Genomic DNA, 14938 nt, shown 5'->3' with positions numbered 1-14938 from the left:
TCCGTCTTCGACTAACCCTCTGCATAGGAGCCGTGAGAGCCAGGAACTTGTGAGTTTTGTATGTCCACTCAGGCATCCTTCATACCTGGTCTGTAGGAAGTTCCTGTCAGAAGGAGGGGGCACCGCGAGGGCGTCGAGGGGCGGAAGGCGGTGCCTTAGTGCCTTCCTCCTTCTGACATTGTAAAGGAACCCTATTTTTTTTTAATGGTGAGATGTATGTTTGTGTCTCTGTGTGTGTCTGTGTCTGTGTGTATGTATGTATGTGTTTTTTGTCCTCAGATTAGGTTTGAAGTGTCTGTGTGGTGCAGCTGGTCTGGTCTGTCTCTGTACAGTCGAGGCTGCACCCACCTATAAAAGGTGGAGGCTCACCAGGACATGCACACCTCACAAGTTCCCGGCTCTCTCGACTCTGTTGAAGACGGGTTTCTTGGAGAAGGGGAGGGCAGTGAGGCACAGTCCCCCGTCCCCCGACGCCCCTCGCGATGCCCCTCCGTCTTCGACTAACCCTCTGCATAGGAGCCGTGAGAGCCAGGAACTTGTGAGTTTTGTATGTCCACTCAGGCATCCTTCATACCTGGTCTGTAGGAAGTTCCTGTCAGAAGGAGGGGCCACCGCGAGGGCGTCGAGGGGCGGAAGGCGGTGCCTTAGTGCCTTCCTCCTTCTGACATTGTAAAGGAACCCTATTTTTTTAATGGTAAGATGTTTGTGTCTCTCTGTGTGTGTGTGTGTGTGTGTGTGTGTGTGTGTGTGTGTGTGTGTGTGTGTGTGTGTGTGTGTGTTTTGTACTCAGATTAGGTTTGAAGTGTCTGTGTGGTGCAGCTGGTCTGGTCTGTCTCTGTACAGTCGAGGCTGCACCCACCTATAAAAGGTGGAGGCTCACCAGGACATGCACACCTCACAAGTTCCCGGCTCTCTCGACTCTGTTGAAGACGGGTTTCTTGGAGAAGGGGAGGGCAGTGAGGCACAGTCCCCCGTCCCCCGACGCCCCTCGCAATGCCCCTCCGTCTTCGACTAACCCTCTGCATAGGAGCCGTTAGAGCCAGGAAGTTGTGAGTTTTGTATGTCCACTCAGGCATCCTTCATACCTGGTCTGTAGGAAGTTCCTGTCAGAAGGAGGGGCCACCGCGAGGGCGTCGAGGGGCGGAAGGCGGTGCCTTAGTGCCTTCCTCCTTCTGACATTGTAAAGGAACCCTATTTTTTTTTAATGGTGAGATGTATGTTTGTGTGTGTGTCTGTGTCTGTGTGTATGTATGTATGTGTTTTTTGTCCTCAGATTAGGTTTGAAGTGTCTGTGTGGTGCAGCTGGTCTGGTCTGTCTCTGTACAGTCGAGGCTGCACCCACCTATAAAAGGTGGAGGCTCACCAGGACATGCACACCTCACAAGTTCCCGGCTCTCTCGACTCGGTTGAAGACGGGTTTCTTGGAGAAGGGGAGGGCAGTGAGGCACAGTCCCCCGTCCCCCGACGCCCCTCGCGATGCCCCTCCGTCTTCGACTAACCCTCTGCATAGGAGCCGTGAGAGCCAGGAACTTGTGAGTTTTGTATGTCCACTCAGGCATCCTTCATACCTGGTCTGTAGGAAGTTCCTGTCAGAAGGAGGGGGCACCGCGAGGGCGTCGAGGGGCGGAAGGCGGTGCCTTAGTGCCTTCCTCCTTCTGACATTGTAAAGGAACCCTATTTTTTTTTTAATGGTAAGATGTTTGTGTCTGTGTGTGTGTCTGTGTCTGTATGTATGTATGTGTTTTTTGTCCTCAGATTAGGTTTGAAGTGTCTGTGTGGTGCAGCTGGTCTGGTCTGTCTCTGTACAGTCGAGGCTGCACCCACCTATAAAAGGTGGAGGCTCACCAGGACATGCACACCTCACAAGTTCCCGGCTCTCTCGACTCGGTTGAAGACGGGTTTCTTGGAGAAGGGGAGGGCAGTGAGGCACAGTCCCCCGTCCCCCGACGCCCCTCGCGATGCCCCTCCGTCTTCGACTAACCCTCTGCATAGGAGCCGTGAGAGCCAGGAACTTGTGAGTTTTGTATGTCCACTCAGGCATCCTTCATACCTGGTCTGTAGGAAGTTCCTGTCAGAAGGAGGGGGCACCGCGAGGGCGTCGAGGGGCGGAAGGCGGTGCCTTAGTGCCTTCCTCCTTCTGACATTGTAAAGGAACCCTATTTTTTTTAATGGTAAGGTGTGTGTGTGTGTGTGTGTGTGTGTGTGTGTGTGTGTGTGTGTGTGTGTTTTGTACTCAGATTAGGTTTGAAGTGTCTGTGTGGTGCAGCTGGTCTGGTCTGTCTCTGTACAGTCGAGGCTGCACCCACCTATAAAAGGTGGAGGCTCACCAGGACATGCACACCTCACAAGTTCCCGGCTCTCTCGACTCTGTTGAAGACGGGTTTCTTGGAGAAGGGGAGGGCAGTGAGGCACAGTCCCCCGTCCCCCGACGCCCCTCGCGATGCCCCTCCGTCTTCGACTAACCCTCTGCATAGGAGCCGTGAGAGCCAGGAACTTGTGAGTTTTGTATGTCCACTCAGGCATCCTTCATACCTGGTCTGTAGGAAGTTCCTGTCAGAAGGAGGGGGCACCGCGAGGGCGTCGAGGGGCGGAAGGCGGTGCCTTAGTGCCTTCCTCCTTCTGACATTGTAAAGGAACCCTATTTTTTTTTTAATGGTAAGATGTTTGTGTCTGTGTGTGTGTCTGTGTCTGTGTGTATGTATGTATGTGTTTTTTGTCCTCAGATTAGGTTTGAAGTGTCTGTGTGGTGCAGCTGGTCTGGTCTGTCTCTGTACAGTCGAGGCTGCACCCACCTATAAAAGGTGGAGGCTCACCAGGACATGCACACCTCACAAGTTCCCGGCTCTCTCGACTCTGTTGAAGACGGGTTTCTTGGAGAAGGGGAGGGCAGTGAGGCACAGTCCCCCGTCCCCCGACGCCCCTCGCGATGCCCCTCCGTCTTCGACTAACCCTCTGCATAGGAGCCGTGAGAGCCAGGAACTTGTGAGTTTTGTATGTCCACTCAGGCATCCTTCATACCTGGTCTGTAGGAAGTTCCTGTCAGAAGGAGGGGGCACCGCGAGGGCGTCGAGGGGCGGAAGGCGGTGCCTTAGTGCCTTCCTCCTTCTGACATTGTAAAGGAACCCTATTTTTTTTTAATGGTGAGATGTATGTTTGTGTCTGTGTGTGTGTCTGTGTCTGTGTGTATGTATGTATGTCTTTTTTGTCCTCAGATTAGGTTTGAAGTGTCTGTGTGGTGCAGCTGGTCTGGTCTGTCTCTGTACAGTCGAGGCTGCACCCACCTATAAAAGGTGGAGGCTCACCAGGACATGCACACCTCACAAGTTCCCGGCTCTCTCGACTCGGTTGAAGACGGGTTTCTTGGAGAAGGGGAGGGCAGTGAGGCACAGTCCCCCGTCCCCCGACGCCCCTCGCGATGCCCCTCCGTCTTCGACTAACCCTCTGCATAGGAGCCGTGAGAGCCAGGAACTTGTGAGTTTTGTATGTCCACTCAGGCATCCTTCATACCTGGTCTGTAGGAAGTTCCTGTCAGAAGGAGGGGGCACCGCGAGGGCGTCGAGGGGCGGAAGGCGGTGCCTTAGTGCCTTCCTCCTTCTGACATTGTAAAGGAACCCTATTTTTTAATGGTAAGGTGTGTGTGTGTGTGTGTGTTTTGTACTCAGATTAGGTTTGAAGTGTCTGTGTGGTGCAGCTGGTCTGGTCTGTCTCTGTACAGTCGAGGCTGCACCCACCTATAAAAGGTGGAGGCTCACCAGGACATGCACACCTCACAAGTTCCCGGCTCTCTCGACTCTGTTGAAGACGGGTTTCTTGGAGAAGGGGAGGGCAGTGAGGCACAGTCCCCCGTCCCCCGACGCCCCTCGCAATGCCCCTCCGTCTTCGACTAACCCTCTGCATAGGAGCCGTTAGAGCCAGGAAGTTGTGAGTTTTGTATGTCCACTCAGGCATCCTTCATACCTGGTCTGTAGGAAGTTCCTGTCAGAAGGAGGGGGAACCGCGAGGGCGTCGAGGGGCGGAAGGCGGTGCCTTAGTGCCTTCCTCCTTCTGACATTGTAAAGGAACCCTATTTTTTTTTAATGGTGAGATGTATGTTTGTGTGTGTGTCTGTGTCTGTGTGTATGTATGTATGTGTTTTTTGTCCTCAGATTAGGTTTGAAGTGTCTGTGTGGTGCAGCTGGTCTGGTCTGTCTCTGTACAGTCGAGGCTGCACCCACCTATAAAAGGTGGAGGCTCACCAGGACATGCACACCTCACAAGTTCCCGGCTCTCTCGACTCTGTTGAAGACGGGTTTCTTGGAGAAGGGGAGGGCAGTGAGGCACAGTCCCCCGTCCCCCGACGCCCCTCGCGATGCCCCTCCGTCTTCGACTAACCCTCTGCATAGGAGCCGTGAGAGCCAGGAACTTGTGAGTTTTGTATGTCCACTCAGGCATCCTTCATATCTGGTCTGTAGGAAGTTCCTGTCAGAAGGAGGGGGCACCGCGAGGGCGTCGAGGGGCGGAAGGCGGTGCCTTAGTGCCTTCCTCCTTCTGACATTGTAAAGGAACCCTATTTTTTAATGGTAAGGTGTGTGTGTGTGTGTGTGTGTGTTTTGTACTCAGATTAGGTTTGAAGTGTCTGTGTGGTGCAGCTGGTCTGGTCTGTCTCTGTACAGTCGAGGCTGCACCCACCTATAAAAGGTGGAGGCTCACCAGGACATGCACACCTCACAAGTTCCCGGCTCTCTCGACTCTGTTGAAGACGGGTTTCTTGGAGAAGGGGAGGGCAGTGAGGCACAGTCCCCCGTCCCCCGACGCCCCTCGCAATGCCCCTCCGTCTTCGACTAACCCTCTGCATAGGAGCCGTTAGAGCCAGGAACTTGTGAGTTTTGTATGTCCACTCAGGCATCCTTCATACCTGGTCTGTAGGAAGTTCCTGTCAGAAGGAGGGGGCACCGCGAGGGCGTCGAGGGGCGGAAGGCGGTGCCTTAGTGCCTTCCTCCTTCTGACATTGTAAAGGAACCCTATTTTTTTTTAATGGTGAGATGTATGTTTGTGTCTGTGTGTGTGTCTGTGTCTGTGTGTATGTATGTATGTGTTTTTTGTCCTCAGATTAGGTTTGAAGTGTCTGTGTGGTGCAGCTGGTCTGGTCTGTCTCTGTACAGTCGAGGCTTTACCCACCTATAAAAGGTGGAGGCTCACCAGGACATGCACACCTCACAAGTTCCCGGCTCTCTCGACTCGGTTGAAGACGGGTTTCTTGGAGAAGGGGAGGGCAGTGAGGCACAGTCCCCCGTCCCCCGACGCCCCTCGCGATGCCCCTCCGTCTTCGACTAACCCTCTGCATAGGAGCCGTGAGAGCCAGGAACTTGTGAGTTTTGTATGTCCACTCAGGCATCCTTCATACCTGGTCTGTAGGAAGTTCCTGTCAGAAGGAGGGGGAACCGCGAGGGCGTCGAGGGGCGGAAGGCGGTGCCTTAGTGCCTTCCTCCTTCTGACATTGTAAAGGAACCCTATTTTTTTTTAATGGTGAGATGTATGTTTGTGTCTGTGTGTGTGTCTGTGTCTGTGTGTATGTATGTATGTGTTTTTTGTCCTCAGATTAGGTTTGAAGTGTCTGTGTGGTGCAGCTGGTCTGGTCTGTCTCTGTACAGTCGAGGCTGCACCCACCTATAAAAGGTGGAGGCTCACCAGGACATGCACACCTCACAAGTTCCCGGCTCTCTCGACTCTGTTGAAGACGGGTTTCTTGGAGAAGGGGAGGGCAGTGAGGCACAGTCCCCCGTCCCCCGACGCCCCTCGCGATGCCCCTCCGTCTTCGACTAACCCTCTGCATAGGAGCCGTGAGAGCCAGGAACTTGTGAGTTTTGTATGTCCACTCAGGCATCCTTCATACCTGGTCTGTAGGAAGTTCCTGTCAGAAGGAGGGGGCACCGCGAGGGCGTCGAGGGGCGGAAGGCGGTGCCTTAGTGCCTTCCTCCTTCTGACATTGTAAAGGAACCCTATTTTTTTTTTAATGGTAAGATGTTTGTGTCTGTGTGTGTGTCTGTGTGTATGTATGTATGTGTTTTTTGTCCTCAGATTAGGTTTGAAGTGTCTGTGTGGTGCAGCTGGTCTGGTCTGTCTCTGTACAGTCGAGGCTGCACCCACCTATAAAAGGTGGAGGCTCACCAGGACATGCACACCTCACAAGTTCCCGGCTCTCTCGACTCGGTTGAAGACGGGTTTCTTGGAGAAGGGGAGGGCAGTGAGGCACAGTCCCCCGTCCCCCGACGCCCCTCGCGATGCCCCTCCGTCTTCGACTAACCCTCTGCATAGGAGCCGTGAGAGCCAGGAACTTGTGAGTTTTGTATGTCCACTCAGGCATCCTTCATACCTGGTCTGTAGGAAGTTCCTGTCAGAAGGAGGGGGCACCGCGAGGGCGTCGAGGGGCGGAAGGCGGTGCCTTAGTGCCTTCCTCCTTCTGACATTGTAAAGGAACCCTATTTTTTTTAATGGTAAGGTGTGTGTGTGTGTGTGTGTGTGTGTGTGTGTGTGTGTGTGTGTGTGTGTGTGTGTGTGTGTGTGTTTTGTACTCAGATTAGGTTTGAAGTGTCTGTGTGGTGCAGCTGGTCTGGTCTGTCTCTGTACAGTCGAGGCTGCACCCACCTATAAAAGGTGGAGGCTCACCAGGACATGCACACCTCACAAGTTCCCGGCTCTCTCGACTCTGTTGAAGACGGGTTTCTTGGAGAAGGGGAGGGCAGTGAGGCACAGTCCCCCGTCCCCCGACGCCCCTCGCGATGCCCCTCCGTCTTCGACTAACCCTCTGCATAGGAGCCGTGAGAGCCAGGAACTTGTGAGTTTTGTATGTCCACTCAGGCATCCTTCATACCTGGTCTGTAGGAAGTTCCTGTCAGAAGGAGGGGGCACCGCGAGGGCGTCGAGGGGCGGAAGGGGGTGCCTTAGTGCCTTCCTCCTTCTGACATTGTAAAGGAACCCTATTTTTTTTTAATGGTGAGATGTATGTTTGTGTCTGTGTGTGTGTCTGTGTCTGTGTGTATGTATGTATGTGTTTTTTGTCCTCAGATTAGGTTTGAAGTGTCTGTGTGGTGCAGCTGGTCTGGTCTGTCTCTGTACAGTCGAGGCTGCACCCACCTATAAAAGGTGGAGGCTCACCAGGACATGCACACCTCACAAGTTCCCGGCTCTCTCGACTCTGTTGAAGACGGGTTTCTTGGAGAAGGGGAGGGCAGTGAGGCACAGTCCCCCGTCCCCCGACGCCCCTCGCGATGCCCCTCCGTCTTCGACTAACCCTCTGCATAGGAGCCGTGAGAGCCAGGAACTTGTGAGTTTTGTATGTCCACTCAGGCATCCTTCATACCTGGTCTGTAGGAAGTTCCTGTCAGAAGGAGGGGGCACCGCGAGGGCGTCGAGGGGCGGAAGGCGGTGCCTTAGTGCCTTCCTCCTTCTGACATTGTAAAGGAACCCTATTTTTTTTTAATGGTGAGATGTATGTTTGTGTCTCTGTGTGTGTCTGTGTCTGTGTGTATGTATGTATGTGTTTTTTGTCCTCAGATTAGGTTTGAAGTGTCTGTGTGGTGCAGCTGGTCTGGTCTGTCTCTGTACAGTCGAGGCTGCACCCACCTATAAAAGGTGGAGGCTCACCAGGACATGCACACCTCACAAGTTCCCGGCTCTCTCGACTCTGTTGAAGACGGGTTTCTTGGAGAAGGGGAGGGCAGTGAGGCACAGTCCCCCGTCCCCCGACGCCCCTCGCAATGCCCCTCCGTCTTCGACTAACCCTCTGCATAGGAGCCGTGAGAGCCAGGAACTTGTGAGTTTTGTATGTCCACTCAGGCATCCTTCATACCTGGTCTGTAGGAAGTTCCTGTCAGAAGGAGGGGGCACCGCGAGGGCGTCGAGGGGCGGAAGGCGGTGCCTTAGTGCCTTCCTCCTTCTGACATTGTAAAGGAACCCTATTTTTTAATGGTAAGGTGTGTGTGTGTGTGTGTGTTTTGTACTCAGATTAGGTTTGAAGTGTCTGTGTGGTGCAGCTGGTCTGGTCTGTCTCTGTACAGTCGAGGCTGCACCCACCTATAAAAGGTGGAGGCTCACCAGGACATGCACACCTCACAAGTTCCCGGCTCTCTCGACTCTGTTGAAGACGGGTTTCTTGGAGAAGGGGAGGGCAGTGAGGCACAGTCCCCCGTCCCCCGACGCCCCTCGCGATGCCCCTCCGTCTTCGACTAACCCTCTGCATAGGAGCCGTGAGAGCCAGGAACTTGTGAGTTTTGTATGTCCACTCAGGCATCCTTCATACCTGGTCTGTAGGAAGTTCCTGTCAGAAGGAGGGGGCACCGCGAGGGCGTCGAGGGGCGGAAGGCGGTGCCTTAGTGCCTTCCTCCTTCTGACATTGTAAAGGAACCCTATTTTTTTTTAATGGTGAGATGTATGTTTGTGTCTGTGTGTGTGTCTGTGTCTGTGTGTATGTATGTATGTGTTTTTTGTCCTCAGATTAGGTTTGAAGTGTCTGTGTGGTGGAGCTGGTCTGGTCTGTCTCTGTACAGTCGAGGCTGCACCCACCTATAAAAGGTGGAGGCTCACCAGGACATGCACACCTCACAAGTTCCCGGCTCTCTCGACTCTGTTGAAGACGGGTTTCTTGGAGAAGGGGAGGGCAGTGAGGCACAGTCCCCCGTCCCCCGACGCCCCTCGCGATGCCCCTCCGTCTTCGACTAACCCTCTGCATAGGAGCCGTGAGAGCCAGGAACTTGTGAGTTTTGTATGTCCACTCAGGCATCCTTCATACCTGGTCTGTAGGAAGTTCCTGTCAGAAGGAGGGGGCACCGCGAGGGCGTCGAGGGGCGGAAGGCGGTGCCTTAGTGCCTTCCTCCTTCTGACATTGTAAAGGAACCCTATTTTTTTTTAATGGTGAGATGTATGTTTGTGTCTCTGTGTGTGTCTGTGTCTGTGTGTATGTATGTATGTGTTTTTTGTCCTCAGATTAGGTTTGAAGTGTCTGTGTGGTGCAGCTGGTCTGGTCTGTCTCTGTACAGTCGAGGCTGCACCCACCTATAAAAGGTGGAGGCTCACCAGGACATGCACACCTCACAAGTTCCCGGCTCTCTCGACTCTGTTGAAGACGGGTTTCTTGGAGAAGGGGAGGGCAGTGAGGCACAGTCCCCCGTCCCCCGACGCCCCTCGCGATGCCCCTCCGTCTTCGACTAACCCTCTGCATAGGAGCCGTGAGAGCCAGGAACTTGTGAGTTTTGTATGTCCACTCAGGCATCCTTCATACCTGGTCTGTAGGAAGTTCCTGTCAGAAGGAGGGGCCACCGCGAGGGCGTCGAGGGGCGGAAGGCGGTGCCTTAGTGCCTTCCTCCTTCTGACATTGTAAAGGAACCCTATTTTTTTAATGGTAAGATGTTTGTGTCTCTCTGTGTGTGTGTGTGTGTGTGTGTGTGTGTGTGTGTGTGTGTGTGTGTGTGTGTGTGTGTTTTGTACTCAGATTAGGTTTGAAGTGTCTGTGTGGTGCAGCTGGTCTGGTCTGTCTCTGTACAGTCGAGGCTGCACCCACCTATAAAAGGTGGAGGCTCACCAGGACATGCACACCTCACAAGTTCCCGGCTCTCTCGACTCTGTTGAAGACGGGTTTCTTGGAGAAGGGGAGGGCAGTGAGGCACAGTCCCCCGTCCCCCGACGCCCCTCGCAATGCCCCTCCGTCTTCGACTAACCCTCTGCATAGGAGCCGTTAGAGCCAGGAAGTTGTGAGTTTTGTATGTCCACTCAGGCATCCTTCATACCTGGTCTGTAGGAAGTTCCTGTCAGAAGGAGGGGCCACCGCGAGGGCGTCGAGGGGCGGAAGGCGGTGCCTTAGTGCCTTCCTCCTTCTGACATTGTAAAGGAACCCTATTTTTTTTTAATGGTGAGATGTATGTTTGTGTGTGTGTCTGTGTCTGTGTGTATGTATGTATGTGTTTTTTGTCCTCAGATTAGGTTTGAAGTGTCTGTGTGGTGCAGCTGGTCTGGTCTGTCTCTGTACAGTCGAGGCTGCACCCACCTATAAAAGGTGGAGGCTCACCAGGACATGCACACCTCACAAGTTCCCGGCTCTCTCGACTCGGTTGAAGACGGGTTTCTTGGAGAAGGGGAGGGCAGTGAGGCACAGTCCCCCGTCCCCCGACGCCCCTCGCGATGCCCCTCCGTCTTCGACTAACCCTCTGCATAGGAGCCGTGAGAGCCAGGAACTTGTGAGTTTTGTATGTCCACTCAGGCATCCTTCATACCTGGTCTGTAGGAAGTTCCTGTCAGAAGGAGGGGGCACCGCGAGGGCGTCGAGGGGCGGAAGGCGGTGCCTTAGTGCCTTCCTCCTTCTGACATTGTAAAGGAACCCTATTTTTTTTTTAATGGTAAGATGTTTGTGTCTGTGTGTGTGTCTGTGTCTGTATGTATGTATGTGTTTTTTGTCCTCAGATTAGGTTTGAAGTGTCTGTGTGGTGCAGCTGGTCTGGTCTGTCTCTGTACAGTCGAGGCTGCACCCACCTATAAAAGGTGGAGGCTCACCAGGACATGCACACCTCACAAGTTCCCGGCTCTCTCGACTCGGTTGAAGACGGGTTTCTTGGAGAAGGGGAGGGCAGTGAGGCACAGTCCCCCGTCCCCCGACGCCCCTCGCGATGCCCCTCCGTCTTCGACTAACCCTCTGCATAGGAGCCGTGAGAGCCAGGAACTTGTGAGTTTTGTATGTCCACTCAGGCATCCTTCATACCTGGTCTGTAGGAAGTTCCTGTCAGAAGGAGGGGGCACCGCGAGGGCGTCGAGGGGCGGAAGGCGGTGCCTTAGTGCCTTCCTCCTTCTGACATTGTAAAGGAACCCTATTTTTTTTAATGGTAAGGTGTGTGTGTGTGTGTGTGTGTGTGTGTGTGTGTGTGTGTGTGTGTGTGTTTTGTACTCAGATTAGGTTTGAAGTGTCTGTGTGGTGCAGCTGGTCTGGTCTGTCTCTGTACAGTCGAGGCTGCACCCACCTATAAAAGGTGGAGGCTCACCAGGACATGCACACCTCACAAGTTCCCGGCTCTCTCGACTCTGTTGAAGACGGGTTTCTTGGAGAAGGGGAGGGCAGTGAGGCACAGTCCCCCGTCCCCCGACGCCCCTCGCGATGCCCCTCCGTCTTCGACTAACCCTCTGCATAGGAGCCGTGAGAGCCAGGAACTTGTGAGTTTTGTATGTCCACTCAGGCATCCTTCATACCTGGTCTGTAGGAAGTTCCTGTCAGAAGGAGGGGGCACCGCGAGGGCGTCGAGGGGCGGAAGGCGGTGCCTTAGTGCCTTCCTCCTTCTGACATTGTAAAGGAACCCTATTTTTTTTTTAATGGTAAGATGTTTGTGTCTGTGTGTGTGTCTGTGTCTGTGTGTATGTATGTATGTGTTTTTTGTCCTCAGATTAGGTTTGAAGTGTCTGTGTGGTGCAGCTGGTCTGGTCTGTCTCTGTACAGTCGAGGCTGCACCCACCTATAAAAGGTGGAGGCTCACCAGGACATGCACACCTCACAAGTTCCCGGCTCTCTCGACTCTGTTGAAGACGGGTTTCTTGGAGAAGGGGAGGGCAGTGAGGCACAGTCCCCCGTCCCCCGACGCCCCTCGCGATGCCCCTCCGTCTTCGACTAACCCTCTGCATAGGAGCCGTGAGAGCCAGGAACTTGTGAGTTTTGTATGTCCACTCAGGCATCCTTCATACCTGGTCTGTAGGAAGTTCCTGTCAGAAGGAGGGGGCACCGCGAGGGCGTCGAGGGGCGGAAGGCGGTGCCTTAGTGCCTTCCTCCTTCTGACATTGTAAAGGAACCCTATTTTTTTTTAATGGTGAGATGTATGTTTGTGTCTGTGTGTGTGTCTGTGTCTGTGTGTATGTATGTATGTCTTTTTTGTCCTCAGATTAGGTTTGAAGTGTCTGTGTGGTGCAGCTGGTCTGGTCTGTCTCTGTACAGTCGAGGCTGCACCCACCTATAAAAGGTGGAGGCTCACCAGGACATGCACACCTCACAAGTTCCCGGCTCTCTCGACTCGGTTGAAGACGGGTTTCTTGGAGAAGGGGAGGGCAGTGAGGCACAGTCCCCCGTCCCCCGACGCCCCTCGCGATGCCCCTCCGTCTTCGACTAACCCTCTGCATAGGAGCCGTGAGAGCCAGGAACTTGTGAGTTTTGTATGTCCACTCAGGCATCCTTCATACCTGGTCTGTAGGAAGTTCCTGTCAGAAGGAGGGGGCACCGCGAGGGCGTCGAGGGGCGGAAGGCGGTGCCTTAGTGCCTTCCTCCTTCTGACATTGTAAAGGAACCCTATTTTTTAATGGTAAGGTGTGTGTGTGTGTGTGTGTTTTGTACTCAGATTAGGTTTGAAGTGTCTGTGTGGTGCAGCTGGTCTGGTCTGTCTCTGTACAGTCGAGGCTGCACCCACCTATAAAAGGTGGAGGCTCACCAGGACATGCACACCTCACAAGTTCCCGGCTCTCTCGACTCTGTTGAAGACGGGTTTCTTGGAGAAGGGGAGGGCAGTGAGGCACAGTCCCCCGTCCCCCGACGCCCCTCGCAATGCCCCTCCGTCTTCGACTAACCCTCTGCATAGGAGCCGTTAGAGCCAGGAAGTTGTGAGTTTTGTATGTCCACTCAGGCATCCTTCATACCTGGTCTGTAGGAAGTTCCTGTCAGAAGGAGGGGCCACCGCGAGGGCGTCGAGGGGCGGAAGGCGGTGCCTTAGTGCCTTCCTCCTTCTGACATTGTAAAGGAACCCTATTTTTTTTTAATGGTGAGATGTATGTTTGTGTGTGTGTCTGTGTCTGTGTGTATGTATGTATGTGTTTTTTGTCCTCAGATTAGGTTTGAAGTGTCTGTGTGGTGCAGCTGGTCTGGTCTGTCTCTGTACAGTCGAGGCTGCACCCACCTATAAAAGGTGGAGGCTCACCAGGACATGCACACCTCACAAGTTCCCGGCTCTCTCGACTCTGTTGAAGACGGGTTTCTTGGAGAAGGGGAGGGCAGTGAGGCACAGTCCCCCGTCCCCCGACGCCCCTCGCGATGCCCCTCCGTCTTCGACTAACCCTCTGCATAGGAGCCGTGAGAGCCAGGAACTTGTGAGTTTTGTATGTCCACTCAGGCATCCTTCATATCTGGTCTGTAGGAAGTTCCTGTCAGAAGGAGGGGGCACCGCGAGGGCGTCGAGGGGCGGAAGGCGGTGCCTTAGTGCCTTCCTCCTTCTGACATTGTAAAGGAACCCTATTTTTTAATGGTAAGGTGTGTGTGTGTGTGTGTGTGTGTTTTGTACTCAGATTAGGTTTGAAGTGTCTGTGTGGTGCAGCTGGTCTGGTCTGTCTCTGTACAGTCGAGGCTGCACCCACCTATAAAAGGTGGAGGCTCACCAGGACATGCACACCTCACAAGTTCCCGGCTCTCTCGACTCTGTTGAAGACGGGTTTCTTGGAGAAGGGGAGGGCAGTGAGGCACAGTCCCCCGTCCCCCGACGCCCCTCGCAATGCCCCTCCGTCTTCGACTAACCCTCTGCATAGGAGCCGTTAGAGCCAGGAACTTGTGAGTTTTGTATGTCCACTCAGGCATCCTTCATACCTGGTCTGTAGGAAGTTCCTGTCAGAAGGAGGGGGCACCGCGAGGGCGTCGAGGGGCGGAAGGCGGTGCCTTAGTGCCTTCCTCCTTCTGACATTGTAAAGGAACCCTATTTTTTTTTAATGGTGAGATGTATGTTTGTGTCTGTGTGTGTGTCTGTGTCTGTGTGTATGTATGTATGTGTTTTTTGTCCTCAGATTAGGTTTGAAGTGTCTGTGTGGTGCAGCTGGTCTGGTCTGTCTCTGTACAGTCGAGGCTTTACCCACCTATAAAAGGTGGAGGCTCACCAGGACATGCACACCTCACAAGTTCCCGGCTCTCTCGACTCGGTTGAAGACGGGTTTCTTGGAGAAGGGGAGGGCAGTGAGGCACAGTCCCCCGTCCCCCGACGCCCCTCGCGATGCCCCTCCGTCTTCGACTAACCCTCTGCATAGGAGCCGTGAGAGCCAGGAACTTGTGAGTTTTGTATGTCCACTCAGGCATCCTTCATACCTGGTCTGTAGGAAGTTCCTGTCAGAAGGAGGGGGAACCGCGAGGGCGTCGAGGGGCGGAAGGCGGTGCCTTAGTGCCTTCCTCCTTCTGACATTGTAAAGGAACCCTATTTTTTTTTAATGGTGAGATGTATGTTTGTGTCTGTGTGTGTGTCTGTGTCTGTGTGTATGTATGTATGTGTTTTTTGTCCTCAGATTAGGTTTGAAGTGTCTGTGTGGTGCAGCTGGTCTGGTCTGTCTCTGTACAGTCGAGGCTGCACCCACCTATAAAAGGTGGAGGCTCACCAGGACATGCACACCTCACAAGTTCCCGGCTCTCTCGACTCTGTTGAAGACGGGTTTCTTGGAGAAGGGGAGGGCAGTGAGGCACAGTCCCCCGTCCCCCGACGCCCCTCGCGATGCCCCTCCGTCTTCGACTAACCCTCTGCATAGGAGCCGTGAGAGCCAGGAACTTGTGAGTTTTGTATGTCCACTCAGGCATCCTTCATACCTGGTCTGTAGGAAGTTCCTGTCAGAAGGAGGGGGCACCGCGAGGGCGTCGAGGGGCGGAAGGCGGTGCCTTAGTGCCTTCCTCCTTCTGACATTGTAAAGGAACCCTATTTTTTTTTTAATGGTAAGATGTTTGTGTCTGTGTGTGTGTCTGTGTGTATGTATGTATGTGTTTTTTGTCCTCAGATTAGGTTTGAAGTGTCTGTGTGGTGCAGCTGGTCTGGTCTGTCTCTGTACAGTCGAGGCTGCACCCACCTATAAAAGGTGGAGGCTCACCAGGACATGCACACCTCACAAGTTCCCGGCTCTCTCGACTCGGTTGAAGACGGGTTTCTTGGAGAAGGGGAGGGCAGTGAGGCACAGTCCCCCGTCCCCCGACGCCCCTCGCGAT

The sequence above is a fragment of the Astatotilapia calliptera genome, chromosome 12, assembly GCF_964374335.1.
Source record: "Astatotilapia calliptera chromosome 12, fAstCal68.1, whole genome shotgun sequence".
NCBI classification, from domain to species: domain Eukaryota; kingdom Metazoa; phylum Chordata; class Actinopteri; order Cichliformes; family Cichlidae; genus Astatotilapia; species Astatotilapia calliptera.
The sequence above is the reverse complement of the archived record's forward strand: the minus strand, read 5'-3'. Positions refer to the sequence as shown.